General features: G+C 44.5%; 1 protein-coding gene across 5 annotated transcripts in view; it reads left to right on the forward strand.

The window, feature by feature from the left end:
* ITGB6 (integrin subunit beta 6) overlaps window positions 1-27,623 on the forward strand; it is a 175,479-nt gene that overhangs the window by 15,512 nt on the left and 132,344 nt on the right. Inside the window, exon 1 of one of the 5 annotated variants that reach the window (XM_066280393.1) lies at window positions 25,909-25,926. The exons of 3 other annotated variants lie outside the window; for them this stretch is intronic. The gene's annotated coding sequence lies outside the window, so the exon portion shown is untranslated. Of the gene's footprint in view, window positions 1-25,908; window positions 25,927-26,543; window positions 26,568-27,623 lie in introns of those variants that run through there. One more of the 5 variants, XM_066280395.1, reaches the window with a different exon arrangement.

A 27,623-nucleotide genomic window follows, 5' to 3' on the forward strand; every position in this document is an offset into this window, starting at 1 on the left:
GTGGTACCGCTTTTAGGCTGTTTCCCTGTGTGTTTATTTTGTAGGATTTGTGTCCTTGGTAGCAGGGGTGTTTTTTGTTTTGTTTGTTTGTTTGGTGGTAGTGGTGGCGGTGATGGTTCTTTGTTTCTATTAACATAATTTGATACAGGATGTGATGGTTAGTTTTACGTGTCAACTTTGCAGTTAGTTTTACTTGTCAACTATAACTCTCAGGTTTTTAATCAAACCCTGGTGTTTCTATGAAGATATATTTAAAAAGTAATTTTATTTAGATAATTAAATTTAATGGGGTGACATTGATCAATAAGAGTACATAGGTTTCAGGTAAACATTTCTATAGTGTTTGAAGTGTTGATTGTGTTGTGTGCCCATCACCCAAAGTCAAATCATTTTCCATCACCATATATTGCCCCTCCTACTTCCCTCCCCTCAATTCCCTCCCCCTGGAAACCACTTCACTTTTATCTATGTCTATGAGACTCAGTTTCATATCCCACTTATGTGTGAAATCATGCAGTTCTTAGTTTTTTTCTGATTTACTTATTTCACTCAATATAATGTTCTCAAGGTCCATCCATGTTGTCATAAATGATACTATGTTATCATTTCTTCTGGCTGAGTAGTACTCCATTGTATAGATATACCACAACTTCTTTATTGCAAAGGTATTTTGTAGATGTGATTATCATCCATACAATCAGTTGGAAGCCTTAAAGATAAAAATGGAGGTTCTGTGAAGAAGAAAATTTGACTTAAGGCTATAGTATCAACTCTTGCTGCATTTCCAAGCTGCTGGCCAGCCCTACAGAGTTGTCAGCACCCCCGATAGTATAAGCCAGTTTCTTAAAATTAAAAACAAAACTTTATCTATATAATCTCTTAATGGCTTTGTTTCTTTGGAGAACCCACACTGATACACTTAAACCCATGTGAAACACACTGTTCATTTATTCATTTATTTATTTGGCTCACTCAATAAATATTTCTGGAGTGCCGACCGTGCTCCAGGCTTTGTGTAAGTGCTAGAAATAATAATAGGAGGAGGCAGTCCCTCTTCTCAAAGAGTGGTTTATTTCAGGCAAGTCCGGGGCAGTGAATGTGCAGGAACTAGACTCAGACGGTGAGTCACCGGCAGCTGCCTTGGCTGGAGAAGGAACAGCCTAGACGGGCCCAGAGCCAAGAGGAAATAAAACATTGCCCGGGCATCCAGGGCACCCAGGCTTTGTGGTGCCAAAAAGAAAAGACACAAAGTTTGGGGAAGGGAGAGACAGGGTAGGTTCTCTTTCCCCGCTGCAAGCAACCCTAAGGGTCAAAACCTTTCCTCCTGGCACACACCAATTTCTGAGAATTCCCCTTCCTGATAGGATGTGATGACCTCATTATGACCTCACTTCCTTCCCAACAGTCCTGGGGATTTCTTATCAGCCCAGAAGCTTCAGAGAAGGGCTGCCCTGGGCTCTGCCGTGGCACCTTAAATACTTTGGCCCAGAAGACTGGCTGATGGGAACAGGGAGAGCCTTTGCTCTTTGCAGCATCTCCGAAAGCGGCACTTTTTATGTTAAATTGTAAAGGAACCTGCTATCCTGATGTTTGTAAGTCTCTGTGGAAGAGATCTAAGTATACAAAGTATACAACACTGTCTTCTGTGCGTGTAACCTGCTCAGGAGGGGCCTTTTCTCTCAGCCCTCCCAGGCTTCTGGAAGGAGTTGCTGCGAAGCGTACCCAATTGAAAGCTTGACAAGTGGCTGGGAGAGTGCTAATGGGCCCCAGCACCAGTTGTGAGCACCATTGCCAAAGGAAAGGCTATGTGAAGGTGAATCACTCACTAACTGGGTGGTTCGAGCTGTCGATCATAATGCCTGATTCATAGGTTACTGGGAACTTTAAATGACACACACAAAGGGCTTGTGGACAGTGGGTGCACAATGAGTACGGGCTTCCTGCTCTTAGAAAAAGTCCCACGTAAACCTGAGTTACAGAGAGGCTCGTGTGGCATGCATCCCTAGAGTGGGTGGCTAACAGCAGGCTCCAGGGACAGACCCCTGGGCTTGAAGCACTTATCTACCACTTAACAGCTGTGCAAATTTAGTTAGGTCTCTTAACTTCTCTGTGTCTTGTTTCCCCACCTGTAAAATGGGACTGATGGTAATAGCGCTTTCCTCATAGGTGTTTTTTTGTGAGGATTAAGTATATTCTCGAGCAGTGAGTCCGTGTGGAACATATACATATGTTGACTGTTATTATGTAATGCTATTAGGCTACTGATCATTATTTTATTACTGCATATGCATGAGTTGCAATGCCATCCTCAGTTCATTTCTGAGTTTATTTTACAAATATTCTTGCACACCTATGTCATCTAGGATAACATTGTATAATTATGCTACGCAGAATTATAATTTTTCAGGGTATTAGTAAGTGCTTTGTGGAAAGATAGTTCAGTAGTCAAAGAAGTATATAATCTTCGGCTTCATGGTGCTAAACAGGTGCTACCACATGACTACAGAGAACATTTAACATGGCAAACACATTCTGGCAGGAGCCTTTGCCCCCACACCCCCCCTCCCAGAAGTGGTGTCTCCAGCACACCATTTGGGAAGTGCTGGCTGAGGATGAGGTAAAATATAAGTTGAAGCCCTGGCCGGTTGGCTCACTGGTAGAGCATCGGCCTGGCGTGTAGAAGTCCCGGGTTCGATTCCCGGCCAGGGCACACAGGAGAAGTGCCCATCTGCTTCTCCACCCCTCCCCCTCTCCTTCCTCTCTGTCTCTCTCTTCCCCTCCCACAACCGAGGCTCCATTGGAGCAAAGATGGCCCGGGCGCTGGGGATGGCTCCTTGGCCTCTGTCCCAGGTGCTAGAGTGGCTCTGGTCGCAACAGAGCGACGCCCCGGAGGGGCAGAGCATCGCCCCCTGGTGGGCAGAGCGTCACCCCCTGGTGGGCGTGCCGAGTGGATCCCGGTCGGGCACATGCGGGAGTCTGTCTGACTGTCTCTCCCCGTTTCCAGCTTCAGAAAAATACAAAAAAAAAAAAAAAAAAAAAAAAAAAAAAAAAAAATATATATATATATATATATATATATATATATATATATATATATATATATATATATATATTAGTTGACTACCAGTTGGCGAGGCTCTGGTTGATCATGGGAGCACATGAGCATTGAAGGCAGGACTGTGAAAGGCGCTGTTGGTCTGGTCGGAGAGAGAAACTTCAGAGAAAGCCATGCGGAGAAAGTCCTGGCAGAACTGGCCTGGGAAGGACAGAAGTGAGCATGCTGCGAAACAGCAACACCAAAAGATGAATCAGACTGTAGCTTAGAACAACTGAGAACGTGAACACAAGAAGGACACGAAGGCTGTGTTAGCCACCACTCGATACTTTCTTTCTCATAGCTCTGAAATCAACTTTTTAAAACACATACTCTAGCCCACACACGATGGCAGATGCAGAACGCTCTGTGTGCCCAGGAGTGCCAGTGTGATCACAAACTGAACCAGGCGGACAGGGAGAAGGGCTCTGTGGAAAGGGCAGAGAATAAAGAGCTCTAGGGGCCCGGGTGGGACATGAGTCAGGTGGGTGATAGGGAAAAGCCTAGAAAAGGGTGTTTGTTGACCTAGTCATGAAAAACGCACATTATGTCAGGCAGAGATGAAAAGAAGGGCCTTTCAGTATCAGTATAAAGGCAAAAGTGGGCACAAGAGAAACAATACTGGCTGGAGAGGGGGTGGGCGGACAGTGAGTTTGGTTAGGATGTGGGGACAGGCAAGGGCAGCCATGAGTCAGGACTGGAGGCAATTGCCTGACAAGACTTGGAGACCTTTGAAGGTCATGTTTATATACTTCATTCGTTCATTTACTTACCCAATATTTAGTAAGCACCTACTACATGCCAGACACTTTACTAAATACTTAGGAATAAAACAGTGACAAAAAAGTTTCTGTTTTCATAGAACTTATAATCCTGGTGTAGCAAGAAATAGTAAAGAAATAAACAAGCATATAATACAATGTCAGGTAGTAATATGCTATAAAGCAAAATAAAGTGGGATGCTCTTTTAGATGCGGTGGCTAAAAGGAGAGGACACTTGAGCAGGACCCTGATCGGACTCCTAAATGGAGGGAAAGGATTAGCCAAGCAAATATACAGAAGAAGTATATTCCTAGCAGAACGAACACTCAGCACAAAAGCCTGAGCTGGAAGTATACCTGGAGGGCCCTGGAGCAAGTCCGAGGAGTGGCTGAAGTGGCTGTGTGAGGGGACAGAGGAGAGAGGTCACAGAAGCCATGAGGGGCCAGATGGGGCCATGCTTTATGGGCTATGATAGAACTTCGCATTTTATTTGAGATGTTGTCGCAGAGACAAAAACTACTTGGAGACGAGATGGAGTGCACCGAGGGGCCTCGGGGAGAGCGCTTCACAATCCCCTATACAGGCTTCATGAGAACGGCCCTGACCCTCAGTCCCTACAGGTATTTCATGAGTCACACAAATAGAAACAGAGACAAGAATGGGGAAGTCAGGAAGAGGAACTTCTTTTTTTTTTTTAATTTTTATTAATTTTAATGGGTGACATCAATAAATCAGGGTACATATGTTCAAAGAAAACATGTCCAGGTTATCTTGTCAATCAATTATGTTGCATACCCATCACCCAAAGTCAGACTGTCCTCTGTCACCTTCTATCTAGTTTTCTTTGTGCCCCTCCCCATCCCCCTTCCCCTCTCTCTCCCTCTCCTCCCCCCCCCCCCCCCGCCAACCACCACACTCTTGTCCATGTCTCTTAGTCTTGTTTTTATGTTCCACCTACATATGGAATAATGCAGTTCTTGGTTTTTTTCTGATTTATTTATTTCACTCCATATAATGTTATCAAGATCCCACCATTTTGTTGTAAATGATCCAATGTCATCATTTCTTATGGCTGAGTAGTATTCCATAGTGTATATGTGCCACATCTTCTTTATCCATTCTTCTATTGAAGGGCTTTTTGGTTGTTTCCATGTCTTGGCCGCTGTGAACAATGCTGCAATGAACATGGGGTTGCATGTGTCTTTACGTATCAATGTTTCTGAGTTTTGGGGGGTATATACCCAGTAGAGGGATTGCTGGGTCATAAGGTAGTTCTATTTTCAGTTTTTTGAGGAACCACCATACTTTCTTCCATAATGGTTGTACTACTTTACATTCCCACCAACAGTGAATGTTCCTTTTCTCCACAGCCTCTCTAGCATTTGTAATTACCTCTGTTGTTAATAATAGCTAATCTAACAGGTGTGAGGTGGTATCTCATTGCAGTTTTGATTTGCATTTCTCTGATGACTAAGGAAGATGAGCATCTTTTCATATATCTGTTGGTCTTTTGTATTTCTTCCTGGGAGAAGTGTCTGTTCATGGAGGAACTTCTTTAGAGCAGACGAAAGGGCAAGGGAAGTAGCTGACTTTTAAGATATCTACCCCACCTATTGATTAACCAGAATTGCTAATTCTTTCCCTACTGTACTGCATTCAGTACTTTCCATCGGTGATGCCCCTGTGGCTTTTGCCTCAGGTCACTGAACTGCACCCCTGTTCTATGTTCCTATTTAGGGTCTCTACAAGATGTAAGATGAGTGTGGGTTTTACTTCAGAGGCAAAAGGGTTTGAAGGTTTTGGAGCAAGAGAGTTACACAGCAATATGGTGTGAGCTCTTTTTTAGGTCAGTGGTTTTGCAATTTGGGGAGCACACAGAAACCTTACATACTTAATTCAGATAGACCAGGGATGCCCTGGCTGAAGCTGGGATGGGAGTCCAGAGCCCCAACCAACCTCCTTCTCGCCTTTCCCAGGGATCCTCAGAACACTTGAAATTAGGGAGGTGTCTGGGCCAGGTGTGTAGAATGGGTAAAAGCTACAGACCTTGGAGGTGGGACAAGAGCTCAACCAAGGCTTCTCCTGTAATCCAGAGGAGACATACTGGGGCCTAAACCTGGGATAAGGGGCACAGAAATAGAGCGGGAACTGATGAGACAAATCTGGTCTGTTCTGCTTATCCTTCTGAGCCAGTGAATGCCTGTGGGTCAAATAAGTTTGCAAATATGATGTATATGTTTGCTCGCTTATAGTTTGCATTGGATGTAAGGGACAGGCTGTAAGCAGGCAGGGTCCTTATAGCCTAAGGCTTAGTTTTAAGACTAGGCCTTTCCCACCCCTTTTAATCCTAAAATCTTCTCAACACTAAGCTTTTCCCCACACCCTTGACTGTTGCATGATGTGGGGTGGTGCACCCTTATGAGGAATCCCATTTATGCCTCAGATAAGTGACTTTGTATCAGAGACTTCCTTATTTGTATATTGGATTAAAGGTTTTGATCTCTACACTATGAAATGGGGCAGAGGAGCCCATGCTAGAGGAGAGCAGAGAAAGGCCACATGGAGGAGAGGAGAAACAGCCAAGATGGCAGAATGCTGAAGGAGAAGCCAGTTTGTGCAGAGATTGTGCAGATAGAAGGAGATGGGGAACAAAGGTGAATAAGGCTGGTGAGGTAGAAACCTTTGATTCTAGGAAACTTGGATGAGTCAGTGGCTTTGGGAGCCCTGAATGGAAAGGGAAGTGTTTTCCCACTGTGTGTATTACTTGCCCGCCGGGTGCAAGCTAGGATTAAAGCTAATGGCCTACCAGTTCTTGGCTTCATTGTTTCATTACTGTCTGTCCGAATCAAATTCGAACCTGCATGGGCCACGCGGCTGTGATGGTGGCCATGGCTATTGGCTTTACAATGCCCATGTTGTGCACAACCAGTAAGAACTAAGTATATTCCAGTGGAATGTTCCCTAGAGATGACCATGCTTGAGATTTGGGGAGTTAAGAGAATTCCTGATGGGTGGTCTGTGTATAGATGGGGAGTGCTAACGAATAATTTTACTTGATGGGAAAATAATGTCCAATGGTTAGAACAGACTTTCTTCCTTTTCTCCACATAGGGTCTGTATTAAATATTAGCTCTTAGGCTTTATAACTTCTTCTTCTCACTCTGCTAGCCTCTTTGGCTTCCTCCATTTTTCTTGACTACATCAAGAATGCTCCTGACTCAGGCCCTTTGACCTGTTGTTCCTTCTGGCATATGGCTGATTCTTCACTGCTGATTGGTCTTCAGTCAAATGCTAGCCAGCTCTCAGTGAGGGATTCTGTAGTCACTCTACCTCTCGACAATCCCTAGCTCTGTTCGCTGCTGTTTTCTTTCCTCCTTAGCACTTTTTACTGTCCAACGTACTATATATTATACTTTAAAAATATTGATTATTATCTCTCTTCTCTAGGTCAAGACTTAAGCTTTATAAGAGAGAAGGGACCTTTACCTGTTTCATATCTCCCAGGCCTAAGACAGTACTTGGCTTAGTGGGGGCTCCATAGAGAGTTAAGGAATGAAGGAAGGGTTTTCCCTTGCATTAGCAACTGTCACAGGGTCTAGTACAAGTGAAATAATTTATTACAGAGGATTTGTTACATTTATTTTTAAACCAGCAAAGCACATTTATTGTGGGCCATGTGGTGATGTTAAAATAAGTACTTTATTCCTTAATTTGTTAAAAATACAAGGACATAGGCTAAACAAGGGGTGCATTAGTCCACAGGAGAATGTGAGACTTATTTTGACAAATGATTCTGTAGAAGCTCCCAATACTGTGCTGGGGTGCAGCATTGAGTGAATTTGGTAAAACGCTGGATTCCAGTTATCCTTTGCAATTTCTTGAAGCAATTCTAAGATGCTTAACCTAGACTGCAACTCACTTCCACGGTGTCACAATATACAGACAGCCCACAAATGACAGCCAGATTGTATTCCTAAGACTCATTTTTAATTCAAATGGGACTTGGAATACATTTCTTTACAGAACCCTTATGATAAATGGGTGAGAGTTTTTTAGATATAGCCACAAAAGTAGATTTGATAATAATACAGTTGCCTGACCAGATGGTGGCGCAGTGGATAGAACGTCAGACTGGGATGCGGAAGACCCAGGCTCGAGACCCGAGGTTGCCAGCTTGAGCGTGGGCTCATCTGGTTTGAGCAAAAGCTCACCAGCTTGGACCCAAGGTCGCTGGCTCAAGAAAAGGGTTACTCAGTCTGCTGAAGGCCCGCGGTCAAGGCACATATGAGGAAGCAATCAATGAACAACTAAGGTGTCTCAATGAGCAATGAAAAACTAATTATTGATGCTTCTCATCTTTCCGTTCCTGTCTGTCTGTTCCTCTCTCTGACTCTCTCTCTCTGTCTCTGTAAAAAAAAAAAAGAAAAAAAAAGAAAGAAAAGAATAATACAGTTAACATACCATAAATTCAAGATGCAAAATTGTAAAAAAGAATACTGTTGGATTACTAATGTCAAATAACAAAATATAGACTGAGTTACAAAATGTGTTGTTAGTACCTTGAGTGACCATGCTTAACAAAAAGCATTTTAACATGTTGAAAGAATCATTGGATTCCTCAGGGGAAATTGGAAACCTGACTTATAGTTCGGTGCCCTCCCATTTGGTGACCTATTCTGGGACGGCGCCCTAGCCCCCCAGTTCTCCCCTCTTTGACTTTTCTTTGCCATCCCCTCTTCCCTTTTGCCACTTGTATACTTCATCTAGCTCTGCTTTCTTTCTTTAATAATTGATGCCTCTCTCACTTCTTGACCATTATGGTCATTGCAAAATTTTCTCTCAACTTTTTTTTTTTTTTTGCTTAAACTGGAAAAGAGGACATGGGAAGAGAGCCTGTCAAGACCACTGTTTGGCTGTTCCTACTTGAAAAGATGTGGTCTCTTGTCTGCATTTCTACAGACAGAGGAGAAACTTTTCTGTGTCATTCAAAGATATCAGGAATTGTGGCAAATTCGGTACTCCTTGTTTTTTTTATGTTTTATTTGTTTGACTTTTTAAAATAATTAATGTAAATAAACTTTATGACTCAAAAGATAGAATCAATATGAGCATGAAAGTTTATATCTATGTTTATTTCACTCACAGAATGTTTAAGGCAATGTAATAATATACTATTTTTCATGGGGTTTAACTTTTCCCAGGAAGGAAAGATAAAGATGACTGTAATCCACATTGTTTCAGATCTAATAGGCAGAAACAGAAATGGGACCAGGCGACACCTGGCCCTGTCACTATGTGGGTGAGTCACGGAGTCCGCCCCCAGCACACCACTTCCTTATCTGTAAAAATACGGACAGTAATTCTGTTCTTCCCATTTCAGACTATGGACAGGAACAAATAGTAGTAGAAATGAAATTTCTCTTAAGACTTAAATGCTCTAGAAGCTACAGTATTATAAATTATCAAATAGTTAACTCTGGCCATCTCTGTATTCTTATCATAACCTGGATAATTTGGAAAAGTTTTAAATAAGAAGGGTTGAAATTACTCAGAATCTCATATTGGTTTTGGAACTCTTATCAACAACATAAGCAGGAAGTTTAGTCTAAAGTGCTATAAAATATATTTGCAAAAGGAAAGCCAGAAAGAACACATGTTGTACAGAGTGAATGCTAAATTCTATACCTGCATTTTTCCCCCTTCCAGACTAGTTTGGGCCGTTCTCACTTTAGAATTAGAAAGAAGGCACACACATTTAGAGTATGTCCCAGACAGAAATCTTCCCATGCCAGCTGCAGAATGAGGAAACTCTCTCCTCCTGGGGCCTGACTCAGGTGTCTAGAATGTATACTTGCTCATAAATAACAGGAGTATTCAGCATTATGATTATTTTCCTCCACCCGGGTTGTTTGGGGTTTTTGGTTCACCCTGGGTAAATGATTAGTGTGTGTCTTTGTAGAATAAATGCTATGATGTGTGGGAGAGATTCACAAAAGACATCAACTATTTGTCCCGTTCCCGTAGCAGCCAGAGGCCAGTCTGAGCATAGCGTCTTTTGCTCTAAACTCACTCACATGCCTAGTAGAGTGTTTCGGTTCAAGAGCCTTTCTCAAAGGCAAACTTTGGGGTAGACAAAGGACACTGTTGTTTTAATGAACAGAGTTTTTGGGAACCTCACACTCTTCTCTTGAGTGACAGTGTTGACTGTGTGAGCCACTCATCCTCTCTGCACCTCAGTATCTCATCCATAAAGGGAGAGAGTTTTCCAGCTCTACAAATGTCAAGAGACAAAGCCAGTGCTCTAAGAACTACCTATCCAGTTTACCGCACACCAAATGGACATTATATATAGGTAAATAAAAAGGTTAAAAACTGAGGCCAAGTGAACCAAACAGAGCCCTAAAGCAGATTTTATAGGCCCTTTATAATGCTTGTTAAAGGTTTCTATTTCATCACAAATCTTTGAGACTTGGGAGGCATCATGTAAGAATCTAGATTTCTGGCTGCTCTTGAAAAATAAAGATCACTAGCCATATTGGGCCCCAATCCAATATGGCAACAATTAGCTAGAGCTGGGTGGTGGCTGTTCAACTTTGGATCAGGCATATGCTCTTCAATTTGGCACAGTCTCCACCAACACCTGATCTACTTATGGTACCCTCCTGACCCCTGTTAAGTATTCAAAATTGTCATCCTTGCCCTAATATTTTTCCCCACCCCAGATGGATGAACATCTACTCTCAGTACCTTTTCTTTTTTTTTTTTTTTGTATTTTTCTGAAGCTGGAAACGGGGAGAGACAGTCAGACAGACTCCCGCATGCGCCCAACCGGGATCCACCCAGCACGCCCACCAGGGGCCACGCTCTGCCCACCAGAGGGCGATGCCCTGCCCCTCTGGGGCGTCGCTCCGCGGCGACCAGAGCCACTCCAGCGCCTGGGGCAGTGGCCAAGGAGCCATCCCCAGCGCCCGGGCCATCCCTGCTCCAATGGAGCCCCGGCTGCGGGAGGGGAAGAGAGAGACAGAGAGAGGAAGGAGGGGAGGGGGGTGGAGAAGCAAACGGGCGCTTCTCCCATGTGTCCTGGCCGGGAATCGAACCCAGGTCCCCCGCACGCCAGGCCGACGCTCCACCGCTGAGCCAACCGGCCAGGGCCTCAGTACCTTTTCTAAGAGTAGATTTTTTGCTGAGAGAAATCATTGGTACCCTGGCATAAAGTAGGTGAGCAGATAGGTACCAGAATAGGAGGATCTGAGAGTCCTGGTGAAGACCAGGAGGCTGGAGAGGAAGGGCAGAGGATCAGGTAGAGCTGCTCTATACAAAAGAAATATCATGCAAGCCACAAATGTGAGCCATATAGTCAACTAAAAATTTTCTAGTAGCTACATTAGAAAGAAGTAATGAGAACTAAGTGAAATATTTAACTGAACATACCCAAAATATTTTCATTGCATGTAACCAATTTAAATTTATTAATGAGCTATTTTACATATTTTCCCCACTAAGTATCTGAAATCCAGCGTGTATTCTTATACCTGCAGCACTTCTCCGTTCAGACTTATCACATTTCAAATGCTCAATAGCACATGTAGTGGATGCCGTAAGGGACAGTGCAGAGGTAGAGAATCACCTTACCTGTGTCACTGAGAGCTCCTGTTAGCTATCCAATGAGATTCAGAAAGGAACCACATTTATTGAGGTTTCATTATGTACTATATGAAGTAAAAATATAATTTGTTTTCTTTTAGTTTGTACATCTCACTAACAAAGACAGCTAGAACAGAGGGTCAATACTTCAACTAGTACCTCAACTATGTCACCTACTAATGCATTGGTAGTAGGTGGTATTTTTTAGCTTCATCTCTAAAGTTACTTCATTCTAAAACTGCTAATAATTGTATTTACCTTAAAAGCTTAAAGTTTATAGAAGTGCTTCACAAACTATTAACTATACAATTTTAAGAAAAAGAGCTGTGTTTTACTGAATGTTGTTAGCCCCTGTGCTAGGCACTTTGCACATGTTGACTTAATCTTCAGAATATATCATCAGATGGTGTCATTATGAAAGTCTGAAAAGGAAGAAACTGAGGTTTATAGAAATTATTCTGTGCAAATCACACAGGTAGCAAGTGGCCTAGCCAATCACAGATTTGAAAATACGTTGGATTATATTCATGGCAAATTATTCTGATTAGATGGTGAAAGGAAGTGAGTGAGAGAATGTATCTTTTTTTTGTTTGTTTGTTTTTTGTATTTTTCTGAAGCTGGAAACAGGGAGAGACAGTCAGACAGACTCCCGCATGCGCCCGACCGGGGTCCACCCTGCACGCCCACCATGGGGCGACGCTCTGCCCACCAGGGGGCGATGCTCTGCCCCTCCGGGGCGTCGCTCTGCCGCGACCAGAGCCACTCTAGTGCCTGGGGCAGAGGCCAAGGAGCCATCCCCAGCGCCTGGGCCATCTTTGCTCCAATGGAGCCTCGGCTGCGGGAGGGGAAGAGAGAGACAGAGAGGAAGGAGGGGATGGGGGTGGAGAAGCAAATGGGCGCTTCTCCTATGTGCCCTGGCCGGGAATTGAACCCGGGTCCCCTGCACGCCAGGCCGACGCTCTACCGCTGAGCCAACCGGCCAGGGCCGAGAATGTATCTTATCATTCATTTTCTCAGACACTTTGATATTTTATAAACGAAGAAATCAGAGCTTTATACTTATGTCCAGAATCACACACATGGCAAGTTAGGGACCCTGGTAGTTTTAGAACTAGATATTCTCTGGAGCTGTCATTCTGGTTTTATGTCAATTGAACCCTCTGAACCATAAGAATTTCTTGATTATTGAGACTATTTTCTAATTCCAAAGACAGAAAAGCTAATCCCTGTGAGGTCAGGTCTCATCCATGGAGGAAATGAATGCACTGGACTGGTGGGGAAATTTGTTACCACTTGGTCATCTGCCCCTTCTGTTCTCAAATAACTTCAGGAAATATTAGTCCATCCTTATTTTCCCTACTTCCTGGGAAGTGAGTTCCTTTAATGAGATGATTTATTATCAACTTGTCTAGCTCCAGCCTAACTTTTGCAAATATAGATGAGAAAGATTATTTGTGACTAAGTTCCTCCCCAGTTTCATACAGATTCAGTGTGGGCTGAAACATTGTTGCTGCCAGAGGATATTGTTTCTATCACAACAAGTGACATAATTTGTGTCAGTCCACATTTTTTCAATGTGTCCCCACCAAATCTTCTGACCCGGTGGGCCCTCCTCTAGGCAAGCACACCCTAATCCTTCTCAGTGTAACACCTTTGCATGTGTTGTTCCCACTACCTGAAGTGCCATGGCCCACCCACCCAAGTCACGCTTGCCTTCCAAGGACCATTAGCTGAGGTCAGAATCCGATGATTCTGTTGTAAAGTACTGTACTTGAATCTGTGGGTTACATAGAGACACCAAGTCCAGATGAATTTTTGAGGAGTTTATTAATTATCCAGCTAGCTGCACAGGACACAATCCCAAATCATGTAGAAAGTCCCTACAATTTTGTGGCTGATTTTTTTTTTTTTCTTCTGAAGCTGGAAACAGGGAGAGACAGTCAGACAGACTCCCGCATGCGCCCGACCGGGATCCACCTGGCACGCCCACCAGGGGCGAAGCTCTGCCCACCAGGGGGCGATGCTCTGCCCCTCCAGGGCATCGCTCTGCTGCGACCAGAGCCACTCTAGTGCCTGGAGCAGAGGCCAAGGAGCCATCCCCAGCGCCCGGGCCATCTTTGCTCCAATGGAGCCTTGGCTGCGGGAGGGGAAGAGAGAGACAGAGAGGAAGGAGGAGGTGGGGGTGGAGAAGCAAATGGGCGCTTCTCCTATGTGCCCTGGCCGGGAATCGAACCCGGATCCCCCCGCACACCAGGCCGACGCTCTACCGCTGAGCCAACCGGCCAGGGCTGTGGCTGATTTTATAGACCAAATCACCTTCCAGCTGGGGTGGGTAAGGAGGGGCTTGTGATCCCTTTGTCTAGAGGTATACGTTACTCTCATGATTTTAGCTAACCAGCCATCTTAGAGGCCAAACAGAGTTATGTGAGTCTTTGGCTAACCAGCCATCTTAGAGGCAGAGTTAGGTGAGTGAGAGATGATTAGTTGTTGTTTTTTTAGCAGCTGGTGTTTCTACCTTTTTAAAAATTAGTAATACATTTTGTAAAGCCAGTATCCGCATCCACCATCACAGCTGGCTGACCCATGCAGGTTCACAATGGATTCGGACAGTCAGTTAAGAAACAACGGAGCCAAAAACTGATGGGCCATCATCTTTAATCCTAGCTTGCACCCAGCGGGCAAGTAAAAACACACACTGGGCTCCAAAACCCACTCATTCAGTGCTCACAAAGCTACTGACTTATCCGAGTTTCCTAGAATCAAAGGTTTCTAGCTCACCAGACTTATTCACCTCTGTCCCCCATCTCCTTCCTTCTCCCTGCACAAACTCTGCACCAACTGGCTTTTCCTTCAGCACTCCGCCATCTTGGCTGCTTCTCCTGGCCTCTCCACATGGCCCTTTTCTTCTCTCCTTTCTCTGCTTTCTCCTCTAATATTAATCTCAGAAACCAAGAGAGCAAGCTCCTGGTCTACCCTACTTTATAGTGCAGAAATCAAAACCTTTAATCCAATATACAAAATAAGGAAGTCTCTAATACAAAGTTACTTATCTGAGGCATGATGGGATTGCACCACCCCACATCAAAAAGGGTGGGAAAGGCTTAGTCCTAAAACCAAGCCCCAGGCTACAAGGATCCTGCCTGCCCACAGCCTGCCCCAAAACACATTAATATCACCTTGGCGATGGGCTTCCACGTGGGCAGCGCCATCTTTAACTAAGTGAGCATAATATATTTTATCTGCTCAACACATTTCCTTTCTGATTTCTAGAGCTGAATGCTATGTAAAGGCTAAGTTGACTGCCCTAGTATTTTCTGGCACCTCTAGGTCTAAAAGTGCATAGACTCTGTAAGCTTTCCATAGTCTAAGAAAGCTGCGGGAGTCTTCTGAGGATCCTGAATAACTTCTGATATCTTAGACAAATTTATGGTTCTTTTTCTTAGTATCTTCCCTGATTCTCGCTAACAGAAACTGGTGGAAAGTGTCCAAACTTTCCTCTCCTGCTTGGGTGTTAGGGTCCCGCTTAGGCCAGGCAACCAGAAACATTTTCTCGAGGTGGTCTTGGATGTCCTAAGTGGGGCAGCGTATGTATAGCACAAATTCTAACAGTTGTGTTAGGGCTTGAGGCTTCCCAAGAAAGGGGATTCTGAGCTTTCTAATTCTATAGGTCACTTGGGAAAAAGAATTTAAACTATTTCCTATTACATCCATGCCTCAAATTCTAAAGATCTAGTTAAAAGCACCAACTGAAATGACCAATATTTCATAAAATAAATCTTATACTCTACTTAGTTATAAATCCATTTTACATTCTAGGAAAACATACCTTATTTATGCTGTAACTTTACGCACCCTAACAGATAATGTCTAAAGCTCAAGAGAAGCAGATTTCTGATCACATCTTTTATAGCCCTTTTAATCTGGGCACAAAACTTAAATGTTTCCTGCTACCATAATTAATCACTTATTTTCTCCCTTACACCTATTATGTTGGGAATTCTACCATTAAGCTAATCAATAGTAATATTAGTCATCAAATATTGAACAATACTGCTTCCACTGTCTACATGCTCATGAGCAGACTGGACCTTACCCCTTTAACTGCTTCAGAAATGATAATAAGCTGAACACTTATACACCATATAAAAAGATATCATTAATAATCATTACATATCTCCTAATATTTAAACCAAGATTTCAACATTACAGGGCTATGAAATTGCAACTAAAAAGGAGAATTAACAAAAGGCTTGAAATAACATATACATCTCTAACAGAGAAAATATTTTTTCCATAACAATGGATCCTTGGTACAGAAAGGAAGTCTTTGGATTTGGCAGAACGTACAGTTTTATATGCCTCATCAATAGTACAAATTTAGTTCAATTTACAAAAAGAGGATTGTAAACTACTACCCCCCAATGAACCACTGATTTACTGAGAAAAATAAGGAATGGTCAAAGTGTGCTCACTGTTTCGTAGCTACCCAGCTGGCATAAGAGATGCTAACCCTCTTTTTGACCTATACTGTCAAGTCAATATAAGGTCAGGGTGCCTGGGATTCCCGGTGCCCAAGGGGGAGCAGGTGCCGGGAGCTGCGTGAGGTTTCGCCATGTGGCACTGCTTCTTGGAGCATAAGTAAGCACAGTGGGGGCCCTGAACACTGTGGAGGCGGCATTATTCCTGCTGCTGCTTTTCCCTTTTTTTTTTTGGCAAATGTGGCTTCTTTCTCTGCCACTTCTCCAGCAGACATTAGCAAAACAATGGCCCCTCCCAAGCAGGAATGTATAGTGGTACCTTGAGATATGAACAGACCAACATACTTTTTTTTTTTTAAGATACGATCTACAACTCAGTTCATATTTTTGTTCGAGATACAAGCGAAATTTTGAGATGCGAGTTGTGATTTGGGAAGCTGCCACTAGTTGGCGCATTGGCTCATGGGTCCAGTATCGGCAGTTTGATATATGAGTTAACTGAGTTATGAGCTCAGTTACAAAACAAATTAAATTTGTATATCAAGGTACCATGTAATCCAATCTGCCACATGCAATCAACTGCCCTGTGGCTGCCCAGCACCATTTTTAACAATAAAAGTAGCAAACTACAAAAATACAAGTTTTACAAACTCATTTTCCCAACAGTGGGCTATTCTCATTCACACGAGGTCCTCAATTTCCCCAGTGACATGGTATCCCCGTAATCCCCTGAGAACCCTTTCTTACAATTCTTGACTATCATGGCTAAAGCAGTGGGTTTCCCCTGAGTAAAGCCAGTATCCAAGGCCACCATCATAGCGGCCTTGCAGGATCGCATTGGATTCGGACAGACGGTAAAGAAACGACAGAGCCAAAAACTGGTGGGCCATCATCTTTAATCCTAGCTTGCACCCGACGGGCAAGTAAAAACACACACTGGGCTCCAAAACTCACTCACATTCAGTGCTCACAAAGCTACTGACTTATTATCCAAGTTTCCTAGAATCAAAGGTTTCTAGCTCACCAGACTTATTCACCTCTCCCCATCTTCCTTCTCTCTGCACAAACTTGGCACAAACTGGCTTCTCTCTCAGCACTCCGTCATCTTGGCTGCTTCTCCTGCTTCCTTCATGTGGCCTTTCTCTCAGGAACCAAGAAAGCAAGCTCCCGTTCTGCCTCCACTTTATAGTGTAGTAATCAAAACCTTTAATCCAAAATAGGGAAGTCTCTAATACAAAGTCACTTATCTGAGGCATGATGGGATTGTACCACCCCACATCAAAAAGGGTGGGAAAGGTTTAGACCTAAAACCAAGCCCCAGGCTACAAGGATCCTGCCTGCCCACAGCCCACCCCCAACACACATTGATATCACCTGGGTGACAGCTTCCATGTGGGCAGCACCGTCTTTAACAAAGTGAGCATAATATATTTTATCTGCCCAACACCCTGTGAACCTCATGCCTCCCACATCAGACAATTATGCTACACGAAGGATTTAGGGAAGGGTGGGGGAAATTTAGAGGGGACTCAACACTTGTTTTGGCCCCGTGGGAGAGAATTGGAACCCTCTCCTAGTGTCAGTCTCGTTCATTCCACACTCATTCTCATTTTTTTTATTTATTTATTTATTTATTTATTTATTTATTTATTTACTTTTTACAGAGACAGAGAGTGAGTCAGAGAGAGGGATAGACAGGGACAGCAGACAGAAACAGAGATGAGAAGCATCAATCATTAGTTTTTCATGTTACAACACCTTAGTTGTTCATTGATTGCCCCTCATATGTGCCTTGACCGCGGGCCTTCAGCAGACCGAGTAACCCCTTGATAGAGCCAGCAACCTTGGGTTCAAGCTGGTGGGCTTTTGCTCAAACCAGATCAGCCCGTGCTCAAGTTGGCGACCTCGGGGTCTCGAACCTGGGTCCTCTGCATCCCAGTCCAATGCTCTATCCACTGCTCCACTGCCTGATCAGGCCCACACTCATTCTCTTTTACACAACTTCTCACACCCCAGTGGAGGGCGACAAGTCACTACTCCTAACCTATGGAGGGCCTATAAGATTTTTATGTCTTAGGGGAGGGGAAGGGGAGAGGCAGCCAGAAGGTCTGTCCCTGATAATCCCATCAACCACAATCCTATCACTCATGATCCCATCACTCACTTTCCTTCCTGGAGCTGCAATTCATTTCGAGGAACTGATAACCAGCAAGGTCCACAGCCGTGGTTTGTTATTTTCCAAACATTTCCATCTGGCCTTGTTAACTTTTCTTTCTCTAAGATTCTTCTAAAGAAAAGTTCTAATCTTTTTTATTTTCCTTCTTACTACTATTTCTACCCCATATCTTCCAAATGGATAAAACTTCTTTGGGTCAGTATGTGGATATCTGAAACTAGTTTCTGCTCTGTATTCCCTCCAGCACTCTCTTAGGTCTCTAGTTAGTTTTTACCTTTAAGTAATATAATATTTCTATGAATTTTGCTAGTTTTATAATTTGTGGGTTTTAGAACGGTTTTCTAAAGTTGTTTTTTTAGAAGTGACATCCATCTGCTGAGTCCACCTTGGGATATTTGCTCTCAGTATAGGCCGGTCAGTGTACACCCCTGACTAGGTCGGACCCGGGGATGGAAGAGGTTTCCTTCAGCTTCAGGTGGACGGCCACTAAACCATATGGAGTTTATGAATTTCCCTTCACTTTTGCCCTCTGGTTTTAAGCCAGAAATTTCCAGTTGAATTTACACCACACCAGAGATTTTCCTGAAAAACAAAGAGAACCTACAAAACAGACAATTTGCTATTTACATTTACACTTAACTTTAGGCACATTTCAATGGACAAGGGAAGAGGAGTGCCCCATCAGGAGCCTCTCAGGTGCTCGCCTGGCTGTGTCCCTCCCGGCAGCTTAAGCACCTCTTAGCATTAGTGGGTCGGTATAAAGCCCCGCCTAGGATCAGTGAGTGATACCACCCTAAGCCATATGAGGATTGCCACGAACCTCATATGGTTGGAACCCACTTGGACTCCATAGTTACCATGGAGCCACAAACTGGAAACTCAGGTGCAGGCACCAGAGATCCCCACTCACACACCAATCACTCAGTGGTTTTCAGACAGAAACAATAAAAGCAAAGAATGAGATCTTGATATGAACAGACAGCATAAAGGTGTCCCTGGAAGTCCGAGGCAGGACTGATTAAGTCAGTCCCCACTAATTGTCTTCCCTGAGAGCACAAACAAATGTGTCTCAGAAAGTTCGAGGCAGGACATAACTCTCCACCAACGTCTTGGCTCTGGAGAGCCTATTGCTTAAGTCCAATTGCATCCGATCCTTTTTAGCAATGGTTCCAGATTGACTAGTCACCAACAGAAAAGCTAGAATTCAAAACAGACAGAAAGCTAGAATTCAGTAAAGCAAAAGATTTTCCCTACTTACCTCCAGGGGTCAGAATTTACATTCCTGGATTTCTCTGCCAAATAGTTGAATTTTAGGGACCAGGGATGTCTGCCGAGAAGTTATCCAAGACCCACAGGAAAATTGGGGCCCTGGGACGTCTCAGGGGGCACCTCTCTTAGAGATTCAGCGAGGTCAGGCAACCTTCCAGAGAGGCCCACCGGTCCGAGTGTCTCTACCCTGTGACACGGAACACCGGTATCCCGGATGAGCCCCCAAATGTAAAGTACTGTACTTGAATCTGTGGGTTACATAGAGACACCAAGTCCAGATGAATTTTTGAGGAGTTTATTAATTAGCCAGCTAGCTACATGGGGCACAATCCCAAATCACATAGAAAGTTCCTACAATTCTGTGGCTGAGTTTATAGACCAAATCACCTTCCAGCTGAGATGGGATAAGGATGGGCTTGTGATCCCTTTGTCTAGAGGTATATGTTACTCTCATGACTTTAGGGTGAGTCCGAGTATAGGAATTCTTGATTAAGGTACATAAACATTGTTTTCTAAGGTTTTCAGATAAATTCTATCTTCTTTGCTCTGTGTGGCAAGTGGCCCCAGGTACCCTTTCAGAGAATTCTAGGAATTAGCTAAATTATGACTAGATGACCCAGTTGTCCTTGCAAGCCAGGAAGCTCCTGAATTTTTCTCTTTCCTTTCTCTACAGAAAGGAGGGGGTAAGAAGCCTGACTTGCCTGACCAGGCAGTGGCACAGTGGATAGAGCATCGGTCTGTGATGCGGAGGACCCAGGTTCGAGACCCCGAGGTCGCCAGCTTGAGTGCGGGCTCATCTGGCTTAAGCAAAAAGCTCACCAGCTTAGACCCAAGGTCGCTGGCTGGAGCAAGGGGTTACTCAGTCTGCTGAAGGCCCGCGGTCAAGGCACATATGAGAAAGCAATCAATGAACAACTAAGGTGTTGCAACAAAAAACTGATGATTGATGCTTCTCATCTCTCTCCATTCCTGTCTGTCTCTGTCTATCACTCTGTCCCTGAAAGAAAAAAAAAAAAAAAGAAGCCTGACTTTTTTTCTTTAAAATGGCATCACTAATACTAAGTTTTACAGTTCCTTGGCACCTTATCACAATTCTGGCTGCATTGTTTCTACATCTATGACTTCCAAACACATATTATCTGCACCTCTCATTTTAGCCTACCTCACATTCCACTGTTTTGTCATGAAACTATTTCATGTGTGTGTTTTTACTCAATTGAATGAAAGCTTTTAGAAGACAGTTCCCAGGTATCTACAGTGTTTTACACTTTACCAGTATTTAAAATATTTCATTTACTAACTGCTTGAATGCACTTATTCTTTATGGGGCTGGATTTATAATGGGTATATAATGTCAGTTGAATGAAATAAACTTTAGGTTTGAACATTGTACAGAGTAGATCTTCCAGAGGTGACAAAGCTCTGCCATGATCTCAAGGTTCTTAGCTGTCTCATTCTCTTTTCCTCTGTCACGTCCCTATGAACCTTAAGTGTGAGCTACTGAATCTTGCTGTATTTCCATTTTTACATCTGTGTAAGAGTACTTTGATAATGCTACTCCCCACTTACAACATGTATTATTAATATCCTCAACCAAAAGACTGAATTATCTTGTAAAGTATATGATCAGAGGAACATAAAAAGCAATAAAATTAGTATGGATATAGAAAACCTTTGCTTCAGGTGAAATTGAAAAACTAACTGAAAACTATGATTAAACCTTCTGCATTTTCCCTGGTTTAACAAGCAGCACAAAATGTACTGCAGCCACGAATAAACTCTTTTGTGCCCTTCCAGATAATGAGTAACTGGGTGACTAAGACAGATTAGAAGAACATCTGAGACCTTGGGGGAAAAGTGTTCATAGCTAGTTAGTGCTGGATACTCCCAGTTCTGGGAAAGATTATCGTGTCACAGGCTTGAGTGGCATCAGTGTTTGTATTTGTCAATAAAAACCTGTAAGTAACAGTTATTGTATTTAATTTAAAAATAAGTTTAATGTTGGCCCTGGCTGGGTGGCTCAGTGGTAGAACGTCGGCCTGGCATGCAGAAGTCCCAGGTTCGATTCCCGGCCAGGGCACACAGGAGAGGCACCCATCTGCTTCTCCACCCCTCCCCCTCTCCTTCCTCTCTGTCTCTCTCTTCCCCTCCCACAGCCAAGGCTCCATTGGAGCAAGGATGGCCCGGGCGCTGGGGATGGCTCCTTGGCCTCTGCCCCAGGCGCTGGAGTGGCTCTGGTCGCAACAGAGTGACGCCCCAGAGGGGCAGAGCGTCGCCCCCTGGTGGGCGTGCCGGGTGGATCCCGGTCGGGCGCATGCAGGAGTCTGTCTGACTGTCTCTCCCCGTTTCCAGCTTCAGAAGGGTACAGAAAAAAAAAAAAAAAAGTTTAATGTTAAAATTCAGGGATCTTTAAATTCCCCAAGCTTCCAGAGGGTCCTTTTTTTTCACCCATTTATCCTTTTTGTGAGTTTTTTTTTATACCTCCATTAACGTGCGCTTGTGAAGTCAGCAAACTCTGGGGACACAGTGAGTGTTGGCAGTGCAGACTGTCCTTCGGGGTCTGGACTTTTAGGTCCTTGGAGAATAGACTGGGGCAGGCAGTCTTCATGAGAGCAGGAGCTCAGGTTTACCTTTAAGCAGAACGAATTAAATTCCAACGTGAAGACTGTTACAGAAATCACCAAGATCAGCCCAGCTCCTGACCTCTCCTTCCTGCTGCCATGGATATTTCACTGGATAAACAGAACTGCTGGCCACTTTGATGCACTCTACCTGCCTTGGGTTATTTTAAAGTTATATAAATTTCTAGACCATACATTTGGTGATGCTTTGCTTTCAAAACTGCTTTTTTAAAAAATCCAAAACTAGTCAATTCCTCTAGCAGGTTTTCTCCATGTTTATCCAGTTCCATGTTTTCCCTTTTCCCTCTTGTAGAATAAAACACCCTCTAGATGTCTTGATTACTACCCTAATCAAGCTACCCACATCCTGAGCTGGTGTGGGGCTTCTGGTTTCTTCTCCTGCCAGTGTAGGAATCCTTCTGGAGTCCGTCATTTTCTCCTTCCCCAGTCCCACTCAGTCAGCAGTCCTCTCAGCGCTGCTTCCAGAGATGCCCGTCTGTTTCTGCGTCTGCTCTCTGGGACGGACGTAGTCACCCGGTCATCATCCTTTCCCCCGACCTACCATGTCAGACTTCTGCCTGGGCTCCTTGCTGCCTCTCTAGCTCCACTAGAGTTTGTTCCTCCCATAGAGGTCTAAGTTTTATTATTTACTTGGTTAGTTTTTGGAAAGACAGATAGGAAGGGAGAGAGATGAGAAGCATCAATTTTTCTTTGAGGCATCTTAGTTGTTCATTGATTGCTTTCTCATATGTGCCTCAAGTAGGGGGCTATAGCAGACTGAGTAACCCCTTGCTCAAGTAGTGATCTTGGGCTCAAGCCAGTGACCGTGGGCTTCAAGCCAGCGACCTTTGGGCTTGAGCCAGTGACCATGGGGCCCTGTCTATGATCCCACGCTCAAGCCAGCGCCCCCGCACTCAAGCTGGTGAGCCTGTGCTCAAGCCGATGACCTTGAGGTTTTGAACCTGGGTCCTCTGCATCCCTGTTTGATTCTTTTTTTTTTTTTTAATATTTTTTCTTTCTTCATTTATTTATTTATTACAGAGACAGAGAGTGAGTCAGAGAGAGGGATAGACAGGGACGGAGAGAGATGAGAAGCATCAATCATTAGTTTTTCATTGCGTGTTGCAACACCTTAGTTGTTCATTGATTGCTTTCTCATATGTGCCTTGACTGTAGGCCTTCAGCAGATCGAGTAACCCCTTGCTGGAGCCAGCGACCTTGGGTTCAAGATGGTGGGCTTTTGCTCAAACCAGATGAGCCCGCGCCCAACTTTGAGACCTCGGGGTCTTGAACCTGGGTCCTCTGCATCCCAGTCCAACGCTCCATCCACTGCGCCACCGCCCGGTCAGGCACCGTTTCATTCTTTGTCCACTGCGCCACCACCTGGTCAGGCAGGTTATCTTTATAGAATATAAATTAGATTATGTGCTTTCCTTGTTTCAAACTCTAATTGTGTCCCATTATGCTTAAAGCAAAAAACACATGTCCCTCTCACCTTGCACAGCCGTCCTTCAACTGAGCCCTTACTTGGCCCCTCACCAAATTCTTCTGATACTACTTTCCTCCTGTGGTGGGCCTACATTCTTCTCCCATCAGAGCTCAAGGAGCTGGCCCAACCCCTTGCCTTTGCTGTCCCTCTGCCAGGAACCCTTTTTCTTCTAATCCTCACAGGAATGGCTCCTTCTTCATTCTAGTCTCAACTTGCAGTCACCTCCTTAGGCAGGCCTTCCTTTGGGTCCTACTCCAAAGGAGACATCTAGTCACTCTCCACCACATCACCCAAAATCAGTTCTCTCAAGAACACTTGTCGCAATCTGATATTTGCTTACTATTTTTAATTAATCTATTTAGCATTCATCTTTCCTTGTTAGGATATTATTCTCTTACTCTTATATCTCCAGTGTCTAGAACAGAGCCTGGCAAAAACTAGGTGCTTAATAAATATGTTTGAATAGCTGAGTAGATACATACTAATAAATGTCATGGCCAATAGCCATTTAGTAGTGGTTTAACCTTATAATACACTGGCATGACCAGTTTCAATTTAAGTATAACTTTTACCACATTACCTCATATAATCCTTGTGAGAAACTATGAGGAAATCAAGGAAAAGGAATCAAAAGACCAGGCTGCCAAAAAGCTATAAGCTGCTTTCTGTCTGAGGCCAGAAAAAGATATATGCATGTTAGAGGCTCAGTGCTTTTTCTGCAGCAAGGCCAGCTGAGCCCAAGCAGAGGTGAGGCAACGAGACCAGGACCCTCCCAGAGTTTCCAAGCATTTACTACATGGTTGATTGCATCATCTTGTTTTTCAGCCCAGGGAGCTAGGAAGAGTTTAATGAACGAGGGGTGGAGACGTGGGGAAGAATTGAAGGAGGGATGTTGCTCAGGACCATGACTGGAGGCCCAGCAAGGCTTGAGTCCTTAGGGGAGTGAAGCCAGAGCCAGAAGCAGAGGAGCTGTCTGCACAAGGGAACGCTGGGACTTCACACACAGCTTTGGAACTCAGAGTATAAACAACGGGCAAGGTGGGGTGAGAGTGTAGCTGTCGCTTCCTCTGCAAGGAATGTGGGACGGCACAGCATAAGAAGGAATGGCAGGAAACAGAGCTCAGACAGATTACAGGTGGGGCGGGGGCCCAGGGCAGCTCTGTAGCACCAGCACCAGCAGAGGCACTGGAAGAGAGGCCCGGAGGAGGCAGAGACTGGGCCCCATGTAGAGGTGTCCTCACACAGGGCTGGCAGAGTGGCCGTTTCAAATGACCAACAAACCGTCAAGTTTCAAGAGCTGCGAACGGCTTCTGAGCACACTTGATGCATCCTATGGACTCACTCCAAATAAGGAGAGAACGGGAAGGCACTGATGGCCAGAGTTGTGTAGGTGGAGCAATCAGCTAGCACAATTTGAGTGGAAACGCGATCTAATTGGCCTCCACAGGCTGGTGAGGCTTGGAGACATTTGGTTACATCCCTGCCAAGGAGGCTCAGTCAACAGGTTCAGACATACTCAGTTGGGAGGCAATTAAGTCCTGATGCCAAGGGGGAGCCAAAGGCAACGATGGGCAGAACAATGGTCCTGTTGTTGCACTCAGTGCTTGTGGGCTTCTGGGGTGCTGTTCCACACCTGCTGGCTGCACTGCTTCAGCAACCAAATAGGCATAATTAATTAACAGGAGCTCATAGTAATCACTTCTGCCTTAGGGCCACATTCTGCATAAGTTTACAGATATAGAAAAGACTTTCCTGCCCCGCTCTGACACTGTAGCCCCAACAGGAAGGAGCCCCAGATTATCAACAGGTCTATGGTAAAAGGGTCTGATTCGGATTGTGTCTGTGAAATTATTAAGTTAAATATAAATATATGTAATTAGCCTGACCTGTGGTGGCGCAGTGGATAAAGCGTCGACCTGGAAATGCTGAGGTTGCCGGTTTGAAACCCTGGGCTTGCCTGGTCAAGGCACATATGGGAGTTGATGCTTCCAGCTCCTCCCCCCCTTCTCTCTCTCTCTCTCTCTCTCTCTCTCTCTCTCTCTGTCTCTCCCTCTCCTCTCTAAAATGAATAAATAAAAAATTAAAAAAATATATATGTAATTACTTTTCCTATCATTAACAAAGAAATTTATTTTTGTTTATTGGGGGCAGGGACTGTAACTTACACATTTCTACATCCTCCAAAGCCTCACTAGAATTTCGAACATAGCCGGTACTTAGCAACTGCTGCATGGAAGAATCAAACTCCACAGAGATGTGTCATTTCTGCCTTGGGAGATTGTCTTCGGCAGTAAAACCCCAGGCTCTCTCTGTGTCAGAAGAGAATCAGATCCTTTCCCAGTAATGCTCCCAGGAAAAGGAAACAATTCTACTTCAGGAGAGCTGCACACAAGGTAAAACAAGACGTTGATGAAACAATTCTACCTGTTGCGGCTGGCTAGCCCCCCTGACCCGAGGTGGCTAGACTCCACACATTTGGGTTCGTCTTGTGGCTTGGAAAGCTCTGTGTGTGTATGTGTCGGCGCTATGTGCTGGTGTGCTATGTGCTGGTGTGCTATGTGCTGGTGTGCTGTGTGCTCCAAAGGACAGAAATCATCTCAGCCTAGGGTCACAGGCATCCCCCGGTGAGCAGTGCCACCTGCCCCTGCTAAGCAACTAGAATAACAGCTCTTCCACGGGCAGCATGGAGACTGAGACGCTGAACTGAAAGCAGTGGACTATTACAATCCTTGAGCAGCCCAGGAACATGTGAATGGTCATAAAAGAAAGTCCTAGGACAGTGTGGTCAGAGGGAGGCTGGTGCTGTGATTAGAGGAAGGGAATGTTCCCAGGGCGAGCAGACGCCTGCCACCGTGGAGTAAGGCGCTCCCAGCTTGACCTCATTTGCCCCTCTCCTCACGTGCACCTCACTGGGCCGCTCAGCAGGCCAGCTGCTTGCATTGGCCCCAAGGAAGCCAGGAAGCCTCACCACCGGCTCTGGGAAGTCTGCCTATCTCAGAGTTGACTTCACAAGTGGATCTCCCAGGGATCTCAGGTAAGCTAGAGGCAGTGGGATCACAGCATCTGGGGCTGTTTGGCGTACTGTAATCATTACTGTTGCATCATTACAGCTGCTGTGACCAGGAAAGCAAGGATTCCTTCAGGAAATCTGTCAGTCTTGAAGTGGTACCCACCTTTTAGAGAACTGAGGCTGCCCCAAGACCCTGACTTCAAATTCCTATGACACAGACACCCAGGTTTTCCAGAATACCCTCACTCTCAGATATCCTGCTCTGCTTTACCAGGAAGACCTCCTGAGTAGGACAGGTCAGGGTTTGGTGCCTGCTCTGGGTAAGAAATACATCACTGCCTTAGTGAGAGCAAATGGAGGTTCTTTCCATCAACTGTTGCTTCTAAAATGATGCTGACTCCTCTGTCTTCACCACCTTCAGAGCTGAAGGTGAGTTATCACAGAGGCAAGAAATTGCTGTCCGATTGCCTGGTTTTAGGAATGGAAGGAATGAGTCAGAAACAACAGGAAAAAAAAAACTCCTTAGCCACTCTCCCTGAGCTCAGCCAGGTTAAGCTTTAAGTAGATTTAATCCAATTTTTCTCTCACCACTTTCCATTAGTATTTATTACTACCCATTGAGCCCAAGGCAGAATGGTCAAAACATTTCCAGTGAAGCTGAATTTTCAGGGTACTTACAGTCAGCCTGGAAGCAGCAGGCAGTGGGATTTATAGATTTGTATTACCAAGCAGGCAATCTCCGAAGCCATAGCATTGGGCTTGTTTTTAATTAAATGAATGTGCAGGCTTTAACGGGACAAGATCTCTGGAACCCTGGAGGGCCTCCCGATAAATTGAGATAAGATCCTTAACCCAATGTCATTTGCATTCCCTGGAAAACACTGGCAGGCGAGGTTTCCATGAAGGGGAAGGATGACCCCAGAGTGGAGTAAACCCCTGGACGTTAGCACAGACTGGGCAGCGTGGAAGATGCTGTCACATCTGCTGCTGGAAGGAAAAGGTTCTTGCAGCACAATGAGCTCTTTTAGCAATGGTGAGACAGGAGCCATCAGTGATAAAGAAGTATGGCTCTTTCTGCTG

Source organism: Saccopteryx bilineata, chromosome 5 (assembly GCF_036850765.1).
Source record: "Saccopteryx bilineata isolate mSacBil1 chromosome 5, mSacBil1_pri_phased_curated, whole genome shotgun sequence".
NCBI classification, from domain to species: domain Eukaryota; kingdom Metazoa; phylum Chordata; class Mammalia; order Chiroptera; family Emballonuridae; genus Saccopteryx; species Saccopteryx bilineata.